The sequence below is a fragment of the Zootoca vivipara genome, chromosome 7 (genome assembly GCF_963506605.1).
Source record: "Zootoca vivipara chromosome 7, rZooViv1.1, whole genome shotgun sequence".
Lineage (NCBI taxonomy): Eukaryota > Metazoa > Chordata > Lepidosauria > Squamata > Lacertidae > Zootoca > Zootoca vivipara.
In genome coordinates this window covers 13,767,492-13,788,596 of record NC_083282.1, presented here as the reverse complement: position 1 = coordinate 13,788,596, position 21,105 = coordinate 13,767,492, and the positions used below count along the sequence as shown (strand labels likewise).

The window sequence follows — 21,105 nt, the reverse complement described above, 5'->3', positions numbered from 1 at the left end:
AGAAAAATACAGTAATTTTATTATTTATACCCCACCCATCTGACTGGGTTGCCCCAGCCACTCTGGGCAGCTTTGAACATATATAAAAACATAACAAAACATTAAACATAAAAATTCTTCCTTGTACAGGGCTACCTTCAGGTGTCTTCTAAAAGTTGTATAGTTGTATAGTTGCTTATCTCTAACTTTTCTCCGATGAAAATACGGAAGTCCTAAGGTGAAATTCTGGGATCAATTCAGAAACTGGGACAGCGTCTGTAAATCCGAAACTGTTCCTGGAAAATAGGGACACTTGAAGGGTCTGGGAAGAGGGGCCAGGGATCATAGGACCGCAGCCTTAATGTGTTCCTGGATTTTTAATACGTTGTTTGTGTTCTATATGAATTTCATCTTGCATTTGTAAACCACCCTGGAAGCTCCGTGATAGAGAAAGTTGGTGAAATAAATAAATAAAATGTGCCCAATTCAAACCTGAGTATTTAAACAGGCAGCACTTTTATCCTTTTTTATGCATGCAAGTATAAAACTTCCCTTCCCTTATCATGTCAACTTTTTCAGACAGATTTTTCTCCCATGCGACACATCTAAGGTTATTTTCAAAACGAAGGTAAGAAAGCCAAGCTCATTTTAGGTTCCTCCCCCCCCCCCCCGGAGGATATTGGAATCGCAAAAAGATGCTGAGTATTTTGCTGAGCTTTGAGATAAAAATGGCAGCACAGAAGGCTGTGCAGATAAATCTCGAATCGACAAAAACACTTATCTGCTAATCTGTTTGGGAGCAGAAAATCATATCCCATTTAAATCTCCTGAAGTCTTCCTTTTCATTTATTAGCATTAAACGGGTCTTGACTTCACAAAATGCATACTCCTGGAGATATTTCTTCTACTTATAGAATTATCTGAACAGAAGACATTATGTAAACAGCTATTTCCAGATAGTTTTAAAAAAAACAAACAAAGAATATCCTTCATAAATACATAATATACGGTGAAATCAATAAAAGCAAAGCATATGGTCTCACATTACCATTAAACCTATCAGCCCAGACCACAGGAAACCAAAGACCACTTTTCTATATAATATACGCTCCAACATTAACTGATGAAAATAGGGACATTGACAACAACAACAACAACAACAACAACAACAACAACAACTTTTTATTTTTACCCTGCCCATCTGACTGGGTGGACCCAGCCATTCTGGGCAGCGTCTAATGTACATAAATAAATAAAAACCTCTGTGCAGGCTGCCTTCAGATGTCTTCTAAAAGTTGTATAGTTATTTATCTCCTTATCTTGGGGGTCACATAACTCCATACCCTCCAACATTTTTCTGATATACATAAGGACACCCTACCATACCCTCCAAATCGGGTCCTCCCTTAAAGAGGGCATGTGCTGCAGTGAGACCTGGCAACCAAACCCTTGTGTTGTGGGTGGGTACGACTGGTCAGCCACAACACCCTATTGGTAGGTCCCTTGATGCTGGGTTCATTCTGACCAATGGGGACGCTAGCCAAAATGGACCAAGAGACCTATATATGCCAATGCACGTGACCCTGAGGTTCTCTCTTGGTCAGTGTATCAGAACCTTTCAGAGTTAGAGCAACAATTACATTAAATCGTGTCCTCCCTAAAAGAGGGCACGTGTTGTGGTGAGACCTGGAGACTGACCTCCTGGTTGTGGGTGGGTCTATTGGATAGCCACAACACCAGATTGGTAGGTCCCTCATTGCTGGGTTTAATCTGGCCAATGGACTGCAGTCTAAATGGATCAAGGGACCTATATAAACCCATGTACATGTCCCAGAGCTTCCTCTTTTGGCTCGTGCATTGGGACACCTGCCCACCTCTCCCTATATTTAGGGCATTTTGTGATTCACCTTGCTATGCCGCCGTGTGTCATCTGTCATTGTGACAGGGGCACGGCAGGAATTTTCCCCACTTGGCCGATTGGCTGGTGCCATTTGGGTTTTGCCTGCCGTGTAGCAATTTGTCACAACTTGTAAGGTTGCAGATAGGCTCTGCTTCAGGTGATAGGGATGGGGGAACGCTCTCTCCATCCCTATGCAAAGGGTATTCTGTTAAAGGAATCCAGGGACTCAATGGTTTGGTCAACCCTGCAAGGGGTTGTGCCCGTGCCTGAGTCCAGGGGGACACCTGGGTGGTGGACATAGCATGTCCCCAGCTTTCTGCCATTCCAGGTGTTCAACCTAGGCTGACCTATGATGGAGCTCTGGGTCAGCGTTACCTGCCACGGTGCAGGGAGCTAGTCAAACCAGAGCCTATGCAACCACTCACTTTTCTGTAATCAATAAAGCTGTGGCCTAAATTCTGCCAAAAACCAAAACTAAAATTTGAGTCAAATGTGTCTCTATTTAGGGGGGAGGTCTCTGGGTCTGAACACGCAAAATATTATCACAGCATTAGAAATGCTACCATTAAATCCCTTCTCTTCTGATATGACATGAATTTACACACTTGGCCTCAGCCCAGTATACCTGAAGGAGTGTCTCCACCCCCATTGTTCTGCCCGGACATGGAGATTGAACACGGAGGGCCTCCTGGCAGTTCCCTCACTGCGAGAAGTGAGGTTACAGGGAACCAGGCAGAGGGCCTTCTTGGTGGTGGTGCCTGCCCTGTGAAACACTCTCCCATCAGATGTCAAGGAAATAAACAACTACCTGTCTTTTAGAAGACACCTGAAGGCAGCCCTGTTTAGGGAAGGTTTTAATGTTTGATGTTTTATCGTGTTTTTAATATTCTGTTGGGAGCCACCCAGAGTGGTTGGAGAAACCCAGCCAGATAGGCAGGGTATGTATGTATGTATAAATAAATAAATAATATCACACTGTGGTCATTTATCAGATTCCTATCTTTTTATGACTGACCTACTAGTTTTTTAATACTAGTATTGTGGAGGAACTGAGTGGATTGGTTTTTTAATCATTTCCTTGTATTTATAGCATCTTTCTCTCTCTGTGTGTGTGTGTGTTTTAAAGCAGAGAAAGCTAAAAGCCTCAGCTGCAGTTATTGCCTTCTGCACTGCTAAGGGAAGATTTGACTCAGGGTGGCTTCACACATTCATATTTTTCTCTCCTGTAATTTCACAGAAGATATAAATATACCCCAGATTCCAAATGGCGCAACTAGTTCACAGGCTGATTCCCACATTTATTTAGTCACTTTTTTCCCCTTTAACCAGGGCTGGCCTAGGCAATTTTGCTACTTGAGGCAGAGCAGCAAACGGCACCAAGACCAGCCCAAGTCAAAATGCATAATATGAATCACCCTGGATCCTGCAGACTTCACCAGAGGCCTCTTTTCTGTGTGCATCACCCAAGGAGGTACAAAAGGTAGACACCTGAGTGTTGGCCTTTTGAGTGGTGGGCCCCTTATCTGTGGACAGCACTGTCTGGGGGAAATTGCCTGCCACCATCCTTATCTGTTTTTAGGCACCAGGTTAATACTTGTTTATTCACTCAACTTTGAGTAACTAAGCTGGCCTTTAAGTGGTGTTCGTTTTTCAGTGGTGTGGGTAGGACTTTTTCTGATTGTGTTACAAAGTGAGCTGGAGGAATTTTGCATTGTACATTGTTTTTTTAAAAAAAATCTGCTTTTCATTGTTTTAAACAGTTGCCTTTTATCTTGCTAAGTCACTATGATACCTTTTTGGGGGTGTGGGGGTGTGACGTGACTAACAAATATAACAAACAAGTAGTAGTCGTCAAAATTGTTATGTATTTGATTAATTTAAAAAACTGTCAGGTTCTTTTGGCACCTGCGGCCAAAAATGCCACAAATGCTTCTGCCCCTTCCTGTCTTGTGAAAATAAATTAACCATTTGCTGCTCTTTCACATCATCTCACCCTACCTACTGGCCCTTAGAGAGAACCACTGTACTGGGAAGGGGAGAAGCTTGTTTTGTAATGTAAAGCTAAGGTAAAGGATCTCTGGACAGTTAAAGTCCAGTCAAAGGCGACTATGGGGTTGCGGCGCTCATCTTGCTTCAGGCTGAGGGAGCCGGTGTTTGTCCACAGACAGCTTTCTGGGTCATGTAGCCAGCACAACTAAACCGCTTCTGGTACAACATCAGCACCAGGACAGAAGCCAGAGCACATGGAAATGCTGTTTACCTTCCTGCCACAGCTGTGCCTATTAATCTATTTGCACTGGCGTGCTTTCGAACTGCTAGGTTGACAGGAGCTGGGACAGAGCATTGGGAACTCAAGAGGCTCAATGGTTTAGACCAGTGGTCCTCAACCCCCGGGCTACGGACCGGTACGGGTCCATGGATCAATTGGTACCGGGCCGCCCAAGGAACATTTAAATACAATTTAGTTCAAATTATTAAATCAAAACAATCTAAATAAAATATAAACAATCAACCCCCCCCAAGCGGGCCGCGGTAAAATTATCAAACGTTGACTGGTCCGCAGCTATAAAAAGGTTGGGGAGCACTGGTTTAGACCACAGCGCCACCTACATCCCTTTTTTGTAATGTAGGTTCAGCTAAGACATAGTGATTGGACCCAGGGTTCCCTAAAGAACTTTATGACTGGTAGGAGTCTAAACAGGTCTCTAAGTCATAAGCGTCAACTCCCAGTAAGAAAAAAATACGGGATCAGCAGTGGCATGGCACCGGAAGTCGCTTCTACGCATGTCCAGACATGCGCAGAAGGAGCCTCCCTGGCTGGTAGGAAATCGGGAGATTTACGGATTTTTTTTTCAATTTGGGATAACAGCAGGAAACGGGTTTAAATATGGGGGTTTCCTGCGAAAAACGGGAGACTTGACAGCTATGCTCTAAGTCAAAATCTAAAACCTTGTCAATTACACTCCAGTGACTTGTTCTATATAAACAAAATAAAAATAATGATGAAGGGGGCATTATGGGAGCATCAGAGAAAACGAGAGATAATATTTCACTGTTATACCACCTCTGCCAAGCCACTAAAATACAGCATTTGACAGCACTATATCAGTGCACAATGAGCAACATTTTAAGAGGTTTTCAAGCAGCTTTTGAGGAGATTCGAGGCCTCTATAGATTCACTTTCCCCCTCTCAATTTAGTCTAACCCCATGATCAGAAAATCAAAACCAGCTCTGGGTGATCATTCATAGGCACCATTTTCAGGAAGCAATGGGGGAAGATGCACAAGAAGGTCCCATTTTTAGACATACTCAAGATAAGTGTACTGTTTTTCTCAAGAGCACCAGGATTGCTATCTTTTGGCACCTCACAAATCTAAAGCAGTGCTATCAATGCAGATCAAAAATGCACCTTTGTTTTATTTCAGCAAATGTGTTCTTGACATGCATAACTTGATCATAAACCCACAAAATTGTTTCTAATGATAGTTGGCTAATCCAACTTGGAGGGCTTGCATACAAAGTAGACTTCTATGCCTGTCTCAGTAGCTGGATGGGGAATTGTAAATTCATGTACGTAAGAGATGTAAATGTTAGTTTACCAGCCCAATCCTTCTGGTGCAAGGTTAAAACCTCTGTCTTCTCCCAGGCACTACATGGATTATGACAAGTTGTCAAAATGTTTTTGCTGCTTATGGTTTTCTGTCTACTATTGGATCAGTTTGGGGCTATTGAATGGCATTATTTTGGTTTTATGTTATGGTGTTTGGGCTCTTTTTGTAAGCCACACCTTGTGGAGCTGGTGTGTGGCTCAATGTGCCCCCGCCCAAAGACAAATTTCTCACCATAGGAAATCTTAAGAACTGACCACTAGATACCACCTCCTGGGGAAAAAAATGTTTGCATGGTCTTAACTTTCTTCTTCTTCTTCTTTTGTATAAAGAAAACTTTATTTCAATTCTTGCAAACAATACAAAACCATAAAAAAAATAACTGACACAAACGAAAAAGGAATACAAAGGGAGATTCACATTTTTTCAAAAAAGCGAAACAAAAAAAGAGAAAAGAAAAGCCCCCCCCCAAAAAAAAGAAAGAAAGAAAATGAAAAATGAGACACAAAATAATATTTCATAATACTCAATAATATAAATAATATAAACCGAAAGGATACAAACAACACATTACAATCAGTACATTAAACATATAAATTAAAATTGACTTCCTGCTGCTCACACATCACTTCCCTTTTATTTTCTTCTAATCTTGCTTTAATTGATTACCAAATTCTCTAACATTATTTCATTATTTATATAAACTCCTATATTTATCCCTCATATCTTCTTATTCCTACGATTCCTATACTTCCCTGCTCATCTTTCAATTTAGGCAGATCACCAAATTGATATTGAATTTTTCTTTGATCAAGTAGTCCTCTACACATTTCCATTCCATTATATATTTGTTTTTGGGAATATTTCTAATTGCTGCGGTTTTAACTTCCTCATGATCTCACTGTTTGTTTAGATAGATGCCTTTGCTCACTCTCCAAGGAATAAGCAGCTGCTCTGATTCAAAACAATGGCCACAGGTGATTCTTCTTTTTATGCTGCAAATTTCACAGACTTGTTTTCTAACCAAATTTGCTACAAAAGCATCTGGGCAGCCATAAGGCAGAATAACCATAACAGGTGCCAAGAAAAGTTACGCATGTTGAAGTCAGAATATTAGATCTGACTGTTAGTGCAAAAACCTGATTCTGAGGTTTCCTTACCTTGGAATTCTCTATTTTTGGTGAAAGCAAGGGGACAAACCTTACATTCCACTTTTCTCACCTGAGGACTGTATTTCCTCACTTGCAACATTTCAGGTGTCCCATAACCGTGTTGGTCCATGTCAAATCCAAATGGGAATGCAGTCATACCTCGGCTCCCAAACGCCTTGGGAGTCAAACGTACCGGCTCCTGAACGATCAAAAACCAGAAGTGAGTGTTCTGGTTTTTGAACATCTTTTGGGAAGCTGAACCTCTGGAACAGCTTCCGCTATTGTTTCCGGCACGCCTGCAAAATCAGGAACCAATCAGAAGCTGTGCCTTGGTTTCCGAACTTTTTGGAAGTCAAACGGACTTCCGGAACAGATTCCGTTTGATTTCTGAGGTATGTCTGTAGATCCAAAACCACATACAAACCCTATTCTCACACAACCATACCACCCATTCACATTTTCACCTTTCCCACAAAGTCATTTAAACCTCTCGTCCCCTCTTCCCATCACAGTTAGGCTTAGAAAAAGAGCTCTCACCCGTCCTGCTGATTTTAGGGAAACTTAGAAAGATCCTTTAGACCAGGCATCCCCAAACTGCGGGCCTCCAGATTTTTTGGCCTACAACTCCCATGATTCCTAGCTAACAGGACCAGTGGTCAGGGAAGATGGGAATTGTAGTCCAAAACATCTGGAAGGCCGAAGTTGGGGATGCCTGCTTTAGACAATGCCTTAGTAGCTAGGATGTCCTCAGCAGTAGGTAGTTCTACTACATCACTCTAGTAATGATGAAAAATAGTGGAAATCATCCACAACTGCTTCCCACAGCAGCTTTACTCGAGTTTCTTGGAGGACAACTCATGAGCCACATTGTGGGCTCCTACCACATGGTCTAAATTTTGCATCTTCATAGCAGCAGTTCAGGAAGTGTTCATTCTGTAATAGCGACCATCAGATGGGGCTTCTGACTTGATATTTCCTGCAATGTGCCTAAGGTATTTTAGCATTCATGATTTTTATGTGAATATATTTCATATAATTCTATTTGCTCATCATCAAGTTCTAGATTCAGATTTGAAATATGGAAAAATAAATGTGTAAGCTTTTTTTTAAAAAAAGAAAAAAATCAATCTGTGAAACTGAATTATCCTAACTTGAATAATAGTTCCAAAGGTTTGGAGAAGGTGTGCCGTGAATGCAGCTTTCCATAAATTTGTTTTCCATTTAGGATACTTTCTTCTTTATTTATTTTGCAGACTTCCTTAATAGTACTGCCCAAGAAGAATTTGATTTCACTTTTCTGAGAAGAGCACCACAATGAGGTTCTCGCTTAATCACCCTTAGAGATGTTGCATAAAATGGCTTTGCTGCCCATATGTTTAGCGACAACTAAAAACCCATTTTATTGCTACTTAAAATGAATTATTGAAGTGTGCCTAGAGGGTATAATGTGTAATCAATTAAAAAGTTAGATTAATTGATTCAAAACCTTTTAGCCTGCAATCCTATGCTTGTTTACCTGGAATTAAGTCCCATTGAACTTAATGGGATTTACTTATTTATAAGTATGTATAAAACTGTAGATACATATGAGTAGATATGTATAGGATTGTACTATTCATAGACATATTAATTTGGGGAGCTTTCCTGGCGATGTTTCCATTCAATACTGTCTTCCAACACGGTCTTGCATACTTGGGGGAATTGCCAAAATGTCACATAGTGAGTAAAATGGCTTTTCAACTTGAAGGTCCAATACAGAAATATTAAATAGTTATGATGGTTAGCTGCTACCCAAACCCACATTGCCTGGACCATATGCCTAAACGGATCTTTTCTTTTCTTTTCTTTTTTACAGAAGTAGAAATAGGTAGAGAAACTGCCTTAAATGGAATAAAGGTATAGATTTTGCTCATTCTGCATATGTACATTACAGATAAACATTTTCTGTAATAGCTGTAGTTTTAAACCTTTATGTGGTATTTCTTGTCTGTGTGTTTTTGTGTCTATATAGCTATACTGCTTTGATTTTTCAAAAAAAGAGAGAAAGAAATTGCAGTAATCATTTGTTAAAATATAAAAAATAAGTAATAAATAAAGGGGCAAAGGAGGCAAAATTTCAGGTCTAAACACACCTGTAGGTGCATGGTCACAACCAATTCTGGCATTTCGAATGAAGGCTAAGCAAAAACTACATGATGTGGAAATTCATCTAGTTATCTTCCAAGCATGATGAGCATGTGAGCTATCAATCAATGAACATCTAGAAAAAGGCTTTCTAGGCTCAAGAGGTGATGCAATTCACCAAAGGTTTTATTTTTATTTCTCAGTTGATTTCCTTCCCTTCCTCCCCAAGGAGCCTTTGTAAGTTGCCCTACACAGTGAGTCTAGGAAGACTGTGTGAATGTACTCACATATACTCAATTACCATTACAATAGTACTGTTTGTGAAACTTTTTATGTACGCTACAACAGCAGCTAGGATATTACTAACCCAAAAATGGAAAGACAACAAGATACCAACCAAAGAAGAATGGCAAGAAAAACTGATGGAATACGCTGAAATTATGAAGCTAACTGGGAAACTTAGAGACAAGGACAACAGAGACTTTTAAAAAGACTGGTAATCATTTATGTCACACTTACAGAAACATTGTAAAGAAGTGGACTCACTAGAAGGGTTTGAGTAAACACTTACAATTAACAAACAAACACAGAAATTAAGATGTAGCAACTGGAAAATAACAAAATGTAAAATGTAATTTCAAAACAATTATGGCACCAAAAGGACAAGAATATAAGAATATTTAATTTAAAGACTGCAATATTAAGGTAGAATAAAATAAGCAGGAGAAGTAAATATTTAAAGAACCAGAAGAGGAAGTTGAGGGAAGTCACGGGGCGGGGGGGGGGGGGAGGCGGAGTTCGGGAATTATATTTTTTTCTTTTTTTGGTGATAATGGTGATTGTGATGAATATAAAATTGTAAAACCTAATAGAAACGTGTGGGTTTTTTTTAAAAAAAAAACCAAACCCAATAGTACTGTTTGTAATATAATCCGTTCAAAACTATATGAATGAAGTGAATGAACGAAAAAATCAAACTGAAGGGTGACGCTGAAGGACTTAAATTCTGATGTGGATAGAAGTTTGCCAGAGAAGATAAGCAAATTCCATGGCCAGACAGTTATCTCAAATATACAGGGGTTTTGGGGTTTTGTTTTAGTTTTAGTTTTTTAAAGGCAATATTCCTTGGAAGAATACCTGTATATGCCCCAGTATAGGACAGTTGTCTCCATTTATCTACCACTGATCAAAGTAAGTGATGATGACCTTTGAGTCATATAATTAGAAAATGGGCATAAAAATCCAAGTTCGTGGGTCTTATTGCTGGTTTTGGATAATCTGTAGGGACTTTTATTGCATATTATCCAGACTTAGTAAAAAAAAAAAAACCAACAGTTTCCCATGCAGAACACTCACAACCCCCCTGGAATGCACAACAAAACCCCTGGACCCCAGCCACAAACATCTAACCTAAAAACTATCTGCCTTTTGATAATTTCCAGGTATCGACTGAGGGGAGCCATCTCCCTGCCCTGTATCTCTCTCACACACAGGAAGAAATGTCGCATCTATTGTGCCTCCTCTGATACATGAATCTGAAGAAAAAAATAGATTGTTTTCTTACTTGTTTATATGTTCATTTATAGGGATTTCATTGATGAATCTCTCTGTTAAGATTTCTCTGTTTGGACAACAGCTCAAAATCAGTTGCTTTCACCCTTGTTCTCTGCTGTGTGGAAGCATATGTTTTGATAGTAGTAGTGTTTTTTCAAACGATCCCAAGGGATTCCGGTTGTATACGCTTTTTTAAAATAAAATAAAAGGGAAAGCGCCACCGCTCTTGTAAAAAGCTGCACAAGAATTCATTGTCTCACGTACAGAAGGCACAGCTTACATGAAAAATAAATAGGGACTACGCAGAGGATGGCATTGTATAATGGCATTGTGTGTCGAGGCTTCCCAGAAAATTACCTTAAATAACTCACAACTGACAACAGAATTATGGTTTGGTTTTTGGCAAATAATTTAGGGCCACAACTTTATTAAATACACAATTTAATCCGAGTGTTGGCTTAGGCTTTTGGTTATTCACTCGTCCTTCCTAAAGAAGGACTATCCCCATCTGTCCATCCAGGACAGGACTCAATCAGCTGTCCCCTTAGGACAGGACTCACCTCATCTGCCCCACGTGGCAGGACTCACATCAGCTGTCACCATTGGACAGGACTCACCTCATCTGCCCACGTGGCAGGACTCACATCAGCTGTCACCATTGGACAGGACTCACCTCATCTGCCCACGTGGCAGGACTCACATCAGCTGTCACCATAGGACAGGACTCACCACTGTCCGCTTGGACAGTTCCTGCTCCGACTTCCGCATGGAAGTCAAGTAAACATACCTGGGAGTGAGGAGGTGGCTGCGCCCAGTCATTCCCTCCTCACCTTCACCAAGAATGTTCCTCAAGGCTCTTGCTCTTAAAATTGGGCCCACCATTCCCGCCAATGGCGGGATGGTAAGGACAAGAGTGTAAGCCCCGAGATTCCTTTAACGGAATACTTCTATATGGAGCAAACGGAGGTGAGGGTAGGCATCCGTGTGCCACCCCCTCTACCAACCGATTAACCAACCAAAAGCCTAACCGCCAACCTAACAAGTTGTGACAATTTGCTAGCGCAGTAGGCGAAAACCAAGAGGCACAGCCAATCAGCCAATTGGAAAAATTCCTACTGACCCCTGAATACAGGCGGCCCCGAAGGCAATAGCAATGTCGTGCTAACCTGCAAGAAAGAAAGGGCGGGTGGGAGGGGTTCAAACGCCAGGCAAAAATGTGACCAGAAAATGGTGGACGCAGCTTTAAGAGGGGCCCCACCAACCAATCAGATCCAAGGAATTTGCATACACACGCCCCCCATTACTCAGCATGAGCTGTGGCCTTACACAAACCAAACCCTAAGCTAAATTTCTTAACAGCCCTACCACAATCCGCTTTATATTATATGATATAAAGCGCTTTGTGTGTCGAGGCTTCCCAGAAAATTACCTTAAATAACTCACAACTGACAACAGAATTATGGTTTGGTTTTTGGCAAATAATTTAGGGCCACAACTTTATTAAATACACAATTTAATCCGAGTGTTGGCTTAGGCTTTTGGTTATTCACTCGTCCTTCCTAAAGAAGGACTATCCCCATCTGTCCATCCAGGACAGGACTCAATCAGCTGTCCCCTTAGGACAGGACTCACCTCATCTGCCCCACGTGGCAGGACTCACATCAGCTGTCACCATTGGACAGGACTCACCTCATCTGCCCACGTGGCAGGACTCACATCAGCTGTCACCATTGGACAGGACTCACCTCATCTGCCCACGTGGCAGGACTCACATCAGCTGTCACCATAGGACAGGACTCACCACTGTCCGCTTGGACAGTTCCTGCTCCGACTTCCGCATGGAAGTCAAGTAAACATACCTGGGAGTGAGGAGGTGGCTGCGCCCAGTCATTCCCTCCTCACCTTCACCAAGAATGTTCCTCAAGGCTCTTGCTCTTAAAATTGGGCCCACCATTCCCGCCAATGGCGGGATGGTAAGGACAAGAGTGTAAGCCCCGAGATTCCTTTAACGGAATACTTCTATATGGAGCAAACGGAGGTGAGGGTAGGCATCCGTGTGCCACCCCCTCTACCAACCGATTAACCAACCAAAAGCCTAACCGCCAATCAAGCCAGCCCTGGCTTGCCGCCAACACTCAGAGACCTAACCAACTTTTTAAACCCTCAGACACATCACGCAGCCAAATGTCATACCCATCAGGGGATAAGTGAACCCCATCATCCCGATATAAAAGCGGGGCTCTAACATTAATTGCGGGATGACGAATCAAACTCCCCCCGATTTCGTACACCCGTTTGGATGCTGCGCTGTTAACCCTCTTCCTAGCTCTTTCCCCAGCCAGAGGAGGAATATCACCCCGCCATTGCATCCTCTGCAACATTTGGGACCAAAAAACGACGGTATCAGGGAACCAAGTCCTTATCTCCAACAAATCTCGTAGGATAGCCAGGCGAAGAGATAACGGGTCCACAGCGGGGATGTCATTTTCTCCCAGCTGGATCACCAGGGCGGACGGGCACCCGAGCAAGAGGGCTTTGCGCCGCAGCAAAGGGAGAAGCTCCCCCCAGCGCATGCCCCTCTTGCCCATCCAGGTCACTTGGATGTTGGATGGAAGGCCAAGTCGAGGACCCAATGGCGTTTGGCCAGCGCGAAGGCCTGCCCAATGGACTATGGAATGTCCCACCATCCATATGTGCACGTCCGCGAGCCCTGGGAAAACATTGGAAAACAAACGACAAAGTTAGGAGCGCTTCCGAACATAAGATCTATACGCTGCAGATTTCCACCTGCCCAAATCCTTAATAGCATCAACCGAAAGACCCCAGTGGGCCGCCGTAGTGGCGGCCCCAATGCGAAAGGAATGAGGAGCGTAATTAGCGGCCACGCAACCGCATGCCGCTATCACCTTCCTCATAACTCTAGTAAATTGCAGCCTAGTCATCGGGTTACCATCCTGATGCACAAACAAGGGGCCCTCCCCAGCTGGCCTTTCCGCCAAGAATTTGGCTACGTCCTTAACCGGGCAGGGGCCCGTCTGCCCCGTAGCAGGCAGTCGCATTACTGCTCCTTTACCAGCCTGGTCGGTCTTGGAACTCCGAATCGTGATTAACAATTCCGTTGGCGACAGACGTATGTCCTGGAGTAGCAAACCCCCTGGCACCCCCTGACGCATCTGACCCCCTACAATTTCACCAATTCTCAAAGCGCCAAAAAAGGCCACTGAGAAGGCGGCCGAAAACAAACGGGCCTCATATTTAGACCAACACACCACCCTAAGCTTCAATCTCATTTTAGTGAGAAGATCAAAAGAAATCGGGTTCCTGGTAGGGGAACGGGGAGGACAAGGCCTACCCCATCCCTCCATGGCCTTACGCACCACAAATTTGGCGCAAGGGTCCCTATTAAAAAACAATTTCGAGAAAAATGAAATGGCCGCAGACTGGAGCTTTATGGTCCTGGCAGCCCTTCCCAGGTGAAACAGGTGTGCCAAATATTGAAGCACCTGGGAAGAAGAGGGGCGGGCCGCTCCCTCCACCGCGAGCGACTGACTGCGAAAAGTTAAAAAGTCAGTCCAAGCTTTTTGATAAGCCCGCAGGGTAGAGGGGGAAACAGAAGCAGCTACTCCCTGCAAGACTAGCAGCTGCCAAGGTTCCAAAGACGATCCGGGAAAATCTCCGGCTGATGTTGTGCGTCTGGAACCAGGGACCTGAAGCGCTCCATCTGAAATCGTGACAAAGCGTCAGCTATATCGTTGGCCACGCCCGGGACAAAACGCGCAGAGAAAATAATGTTAAAACGCAGGCACTGCAGCACGAATGCCCGCAGCAGAGCCGATACCCGAGTTGACTTAGAAGATTGTTTCGCAAGGACAGTCACCACAGCCTGGTTATCTGACCAAAAGCATACGCGGCGGTCCTTGAAGTCGTCAACCCAAATATGGACTGCAACTGCTATAGGAAAGAACTCAAGAAAAGTTAAATCCCGCGTGATTTCAGTGTCCCGCCAAGCAGGGGGCCATCTTTGTGCGCACCACCTGCCATTCCAAAACAAACCAAATCCCAGGGAACCCGCCGCATCGGAGTGCACTTGGAAATCGTTGTGCAGGTTTAAAACATCCTGCCACAAGGATACCCCATTGTATTCCTCCAGGAATACCAGCCACATCCTCATGTCAGCCTTCTCACCCTGCGATAAGCGCTCGAAGGCCGCACAGGCTACGGAGCAGCCCATTGGCATGGCCTTATCAAAATAATAGGCGCCTTCAAACTGAAAGCCCAGCAACCAAAAATCATGCGGATGAATTGGTAATAATCGGAAAGCCGATTCGATATCACATTTTGCCAACAAGGCCCCCGGCCCAAACTTTCTGATCATTTTAATTGCCTGGTCGAGAGAAGCGTATTTGACCGTACAAAGCTCCGGAGGGATCACGTCGTTCACGGACGTGTCCCTAGGGTGAGACAAATTATGAATGAGCCGAAACTCACCCGGAGCCTTCTTGGGGACGATTCCCAAGGGAGAGAGGTGCAGATTGGGAAAAGGCGGAGACGCAAAAGGACCAGCCATGCGCTGGAGGGCTATTTCTTTATTAACCTTCCGCCTTGCGACCTCGTGCATCTCTCTCACCGACTTCTGATTCCTAGGATTCCTAGCCAGGGGAACCGAAGCTATCGGAATCCGGAACCCGAAGGAGAAACCATCCCGAAGATATGCAGCCGCCTCAATATTGGGATAGGAGGCTAACCAATGTTTAAGGGCCGGTAACTTAATGGGAGAAAAAGCTAACTGAAGCAATTCACTTTGATGTGGAAGCTGCGGGGGGAGCGGGGAGGGCAGGGGCGGAACCCCTTGGCGCCTGCCTGAATCCTCCCCGACCCCCACGAAAGGGCCGCCGGCCCGCATAGCAGTTAACAGCCGGGTGGCTACCGCCACACCGGTCACAAGTGTGCGCATAAATACACCGCGGGCGCTGACACAGTCCTTTATTGAAATCCCAGCAGCGCAATTTAGGTGCCGCCTTAAAAGGCTGGGTCTCAGCCCTTTGCTGCTCGGCGGGTTTCCGTGAAACCGACGGAGCCACATACGTGGTCCAAAGGTCCAAGTCTTTCCTGTCAAAGCGGGCGGTGTCAATTTTTGACGCCCGCCTGCGAAATCTTTCATCATAAGCAATTGCGGCCGCTTCCCCTGCCATGTTATATGCTGACCTTACGATGGACTGGTACACGATAAGGTGTAGAGCCCTGCGGGGATATGCCGCTACTACTACCCCGGAAAAAACTTGATAACAATCGAGCCAACGCTCGAAAGTCCGCTCCACCTTTCTCCCCCTGCCTTTCTTCTTAGTACCAACGAGGGCGTTTTCTTGCTCAGGGACCACCTCCTCTGGTGGAGCTAAATCAAAAATGTCTACCTATTTACCATCCAATATCCTAGACCTCAATTTAGAGGACAAGTGACTGCCCGGAATAATATCCCTAGTACTGTTGGTGGAAACCGTGGTTTCCGGGACCAACTCTCCGTCGAGACATTCTTGAACAGCTCCATAACGAGCACGATGCGAATTCGCTCGACGAGCCCAGGCCCAACGAGGAAGGCCAGAATCCACTTCCCCGTAAGCCCAGTACAACCCCATAGAGTGATCAGAACCCTCGGAGCTAGAGGACGAACCTGAGGTGGTCGAAGCCGAGGTATCGTCCTTGCGCCTCTTTGCCCGCCTCCTGGAACGACTTTTGTGACGACGTTTTCCGCCACTCGACGCTCTAGCCGGCACTGGGAGGGCTTCCTCGCCGGATGCCGACGAAAGCCCCTCGCGCCGCGAGGCGACGGCAAGAGTCTGGGATGGAGCAACGGGCGAAACAACAACATTAGAGGAGGCCCCCGTCCGCCCCCCCCTGCCCTTGCCCACTTACTCTGCCCTTAGCCTGCCTCGCCCTCCTGGTGCGCCGAGGCTGCTTCCCCTCACTTCGTCGTTTGACGGGAGGGGGCGCCGGCACCACCATAGGAGTGGAAGAGGCATTCGGCATCAGAACACCAGAAGGCCCCACGAAGTCGTCATCCGACGAGTCAACTGGCCCAGACGTGGTGGTCTCAGGCAGTCCCAGAATGGTCGCCATGGGGGACAGAGGCTGCGACGCCGCCACCGTAGCTTGCCCAGGGTCCAGGGATACACCTGCAGAGGTAGAGGGGGCAGAAAGAGGGTCTGGGCCTTGCCGGTCTGGAGGCATGGCCGTAGTCGCCGCCTCCCGCCCTGCTTCCAGAGGTAAACCAGCAGAGGTCGAGGCGGCAGGATGAGAGGCCGGGTTCTGTAATAAGGCATCAAGCCCAGATCCAAGCTGGGCCAGGGCCTGTGGGTCACCAGCAATGCTAGCGATGAATGCTTCCACGCGACCCGCTGCCTGCGAGGCTGGCGAACGCAGCTTCTGCGAAGCGCCCTTAATGACCCTCTTAGATTTCCCTGAAGTGGATGGGTGGGCCGCCATCCTGAACTATTAACTACTTGGAATAACAAGCAAACACACGTGGAATCACACAGGGGTGCGTATTACCACTTTAACCACTAGGCGGCGTCACCCCACCCCTCAAATATTGGAGCCTTCCCAACCAATCTGCAAAACTAACTGCAAAATATTTGGGGACACCCAGGCCTCTGAAAGGCCCCAGGGAAATCAGTTAGACTTGTATTGCAGGCTGGTGTAGGCCGGACCCCGGCACACGCCCCGGCCCCCCCCCTAAAAGGGAGGGAGAGGGAAATGCGCAGGCCAAAGCCAAACTCCCACCCACGCAACCAAATAGAATCCTTAACCAGAATACGTGAAAACTAAATTAACGTGAATTAAAATTAAATTGAATTAAACAATGGACATCAATTAAGCCAATTAAACAATGCAAGAAACCCAAAACGCAGGCCAAGCAATGTATTCCCTATCTATTGGGAAGGAACAGTATCAAAACTAACAAGGTGCGATAACCCCCTTGAGGCCAGCCGATGGCATAGAGAACCTAAAGTAGGCTGCAGTACTCAGGCCTCCAATTAAAGGCAAGGAGTAAAAGTTTTTTCCTTTCACTTAACCAAAGCAAGCCCACGCAGGTCAAAGCCAATTATAATCCAATGGAATCAATTAAGATTCCTAAATAAAAGGATATAAATTAAATCAAGTAATTAAAGGAAACCAATAAGTTAAAATGACCCAATAAGCTAGTCAGGCAACACAATAAAGTCAAAGCCTGCTCAAGGGACTTCAATATAGGCTGAGGGAAAAGGCAATTAAATTTGTAGGTGTAGTAACAACTCGTGGCCAGTAGATGGCGCCAAACGCCCAGAAACTGGCTGCAAGCACTCAAGCCTCGAAATAAACTGCAGCCAGGAAAAAAAATTTTCCTCAGCTAAAACAGATGCAAACAGAAAACAAACGCTATACAGGACACAAAAACTAGAGGCCCCCCAGGTGAATCAAGTGAGGGGACCCCCTCCCAAGGTCCTAAAGACCCAGCAACCCCCCTCAAACCGCTCCCCCCAATGCACAAGCAGCAGCTCTCTGCTTAATAGCAAAGGGGGTTGCAAGCATTAAAATGGCGGACGCAGCGTGCAAACCAGGCACAATAACGGCCTGGCGCCCTCCCAATGATGCACCCCCACCCCGCAGGCACCCCAGGGGGGGCGGCAAACGCCACAGCCCCCAATAAGCCAAATTAGAGGCCCCCAGCAGAGCGCAAGCAGCCTCAATGCTCCTCAGCCGGCAACAGCCCTATTAACCACCCACGTGGCTCCAGCCCAGCCCAGCCCAGCCCCAGCAGGAAAACGGCCAGGCAAGGAGCCAGGAGCCAAGGCTCCCTCAGGGTACCAAGGCCCCCTTGCCCACCAAGAGCCACAGCAGGCTAGCCAAGGCAAGCGGGGGGGGAATTTAAAGAATTTAAAGGAATCTAAAGGGGGGTGCGCCCTTTAAATAAAGTGGGATGCCTGTGCGGGGGGGGGGGACTCCCAACGCCCCTAGCCGAGGCCGAGCCGTAGGGGAAGGGAGTGGGGAGGGAGGGGAGGGGGAGAATCAAAACGGAGCTAAATAAGGCAGTAAATGAAAGCTAAAAATCAAAAGCAAGCAATAAGCTGAATAAATCAGCAAATTAAATAAGCCAGATACAACCAGACTCCAGGAATCCAGGAACGCTCTCTTGCCAGACAGGAACCGATAGAAACACACAGTTCAAACGCCAGGCAAAAATGTGACCAGAAAATGGTGGACGCAGCTTTAAGAGGGGCCCCACCAACCAATCAGATCCAAGGAATTTGCATACACACGCCCCCCATTACTCAGCATGAGCTGTGGCCTTACACAAACCAAACCCTAAGCTAAATTTCTTAACAGCCCTACCACAATCCGCTTTATATTATATGATATAAAGCGCTTTGTATAACAGCTTCATGCTGGCTGAAGATATATATATATATATATATATATATATATATATATATATATATATATATATATATATATAATCTTATGTGTGTGTGTGTGTGTGTGTGTGTGTGTGTGTGTGTGAAATTGCTAAAGAAGATCAGAGATTGTTTATGTATGCTACAACTTGGGCAAGAACTTTATTGGCCCAAAAATGGAAACTACAGGATTTACCGACAGTTGAGGAGTGGAGGACGAAGATGATGGACTATGCAGAACTAGCCAAGTTGACCTACGGGATCCGATACCAGGGGGGGGGGGGAGGTTCCAAAAAGAATGGAGTAAATTCATTGAGTACATGGAGAGGAACTGTAGAAGTTTAAGGATACTTGCAGGACTAAAATAAATCCTACGAACTGACTTTGAATAAGTAGGTAAAAGAAACTCTGGGATAAGCGTGGAAAAACAAAGCCGAAGGATGGGAGGGAGGGAATACTTAGTTCGGCAGAGCGAATTATATTAAGATACAAGAGTATAAGATGCAAGAGGTTGTGTTATGTGTGTATTTCTTTGTGTGTGTTTGTTCTATGTTTGTTAATTTGTGTGTTTTATGTGAAAACCAATAAAAATCTTTTAAATGTGTGTGTGTGTGTGTACAGACACACACACACACACACACACACACCGTATATTCCAGCGTATAAAATGACTGGGCATATAAGATAACCCCCAACTTTTCCAGTTAAAATATAGAGTTTGGGATATACTCACTGTATAAGAAATACGACCCAGCGTATAAGACGACCCCCGGCCTTTGAGAAGATTTTCCTGGGTTATAAAGTAGTCTTATACGCAGGAATATACAGTGTGTGTGTGTGTGTGTGTGTGTGTGTGTGTGTGTGTGTGTGTAGGCACAAAAGCTTGCCCTACAAATCTACTGGAGGCAAGAGAACTCTGATTAGGAGACAGATTTCTTCTTACAGAGTACTTGATTTTGCAGAGCTGGGCTCAGAGGTGTTAAATACAACTAGTCTCGGAATAGCACAGTCTCATCCACTGACTTGTATGTAGAGTGTTGAAAGGCTAGAAATCACGGTCCGTATGAAAGTGTTTCTCACACACCTGCTGTACATTGGGGAGACTTAAATCCTACTGCCTGACACACAGAGGGAAAGACATTCATTAAAATAAGGATGTATCATCAGAGTCTGCATCAGATTTATGCTTATATCTAACAACTCAAGTTTAATAGTACATGAAGTGTGTTATTTTTTTTCTCCTTACTAGTTTTCGACTACATTAATCCTAATACACCTCTAGCAATCTTCATTAGAGTGAAATACCAACTGTTAATATAGCCATCACTTGGGGTGTGTGTGGCAGGAATCAGAGAAGCGTTTGCAATAAAAACCAATGTCAGTAAGCCTAAGTTGCATAGCAAATTAATTTCTCCTAGACCTATAACACTAATTCAGTAATGTAATGATTTAGGAACAAATTAGTTTCTTATCCATGTGCACAGAGTCACCATAATATTCATCGGGGTTGCTGTGGAGCCAGCTTTTTCATACTTTTTCATACTTATTTGGCTCAGTTTCTATCCGGACCCTTCCCAAAGGGCTAAGGATGGGTCACAGCCTTTTTAAGTTATAGCACCATCCGCACGTGTGCATCGGAGTGATAAATAAATATACAAGTCTCTGCCCTGATGAAGTTACAGTCTGAACTTTTTCATGGAGAAAGGAGGGAGGAGGAAGCTCTGGTAATGGAGACTGAATATGCAGTCCCTTCAATTGCTTCATTCAGGTCGGGGGCAATAATTAAGATGTTTTCACTGAAGGCTTACATGGGATACGCACCCTGCATTTAAAGCCCTTCTCCCCTCTAAAAGAAGCATGGGAACTGTAGTTCACAATTCCTAGGATTCTTTTGGGAGCAATGGATTCAAACTACAAGAAAGAAGATTCCACCTAAACATTAGGAAGAACTTCCTGACAGTAAGAGCTGTTCAGCAGTGGAATTTGCTGCCAAGAAGTGTGGTGGAGTCTCCTTCTTTGGAGGTCTTTAAGCAGAGGCTTGACAGACATATGTAAAGAATGCTTTGATGGTGTTTCCTGCTTGGCAGGGGGTTGGACTGGATGGCCCATGTGGTCTCTTCCAACTCTATGATTCTATTATTCTATGATTCTATATGGTATGTCTGCAACCTCAAGGGTAGGGGAAATGGGTTATGAGCATAGGAGCCAACTCCTAGGGGCCAAAGGGACCTCACCCCCCTAATATTGGAGGGCCCCACCCCCCAAAAGTTAATAGGCATTGCCATTCAAATTGTGTGTGTGCTGCGTCATGTGATTACTATACAGGGTTACCTGCCCCCTCCAATATTTTATTCAAGTT

General features: G+C 44.8%; 1 long non-coding RNA gene across 1 annotated transcript; it reads right to left on the bottom strand.

The window, feature by feature from the left end:
- Window positions 1–12,532: 12,532 nt before the first annotated feature.
- Window positions 12,533–16,129, bottom strand: LOC132592425 (uncharacterized). Its single transcript, XR_009557864.1, has 2 exons — window positions 15,986–16,129; window positions 12,533–13,027 (listed from the first exon to the last, which is right to left on the bottom strand). It is a non-coding gene; the product is annotated as an uncharacterized LOC132592425 (long non-coding RNA).
- Between the last annotated feature and the right edge of the window lie 4,976 nt (window positions 16,130–21,105).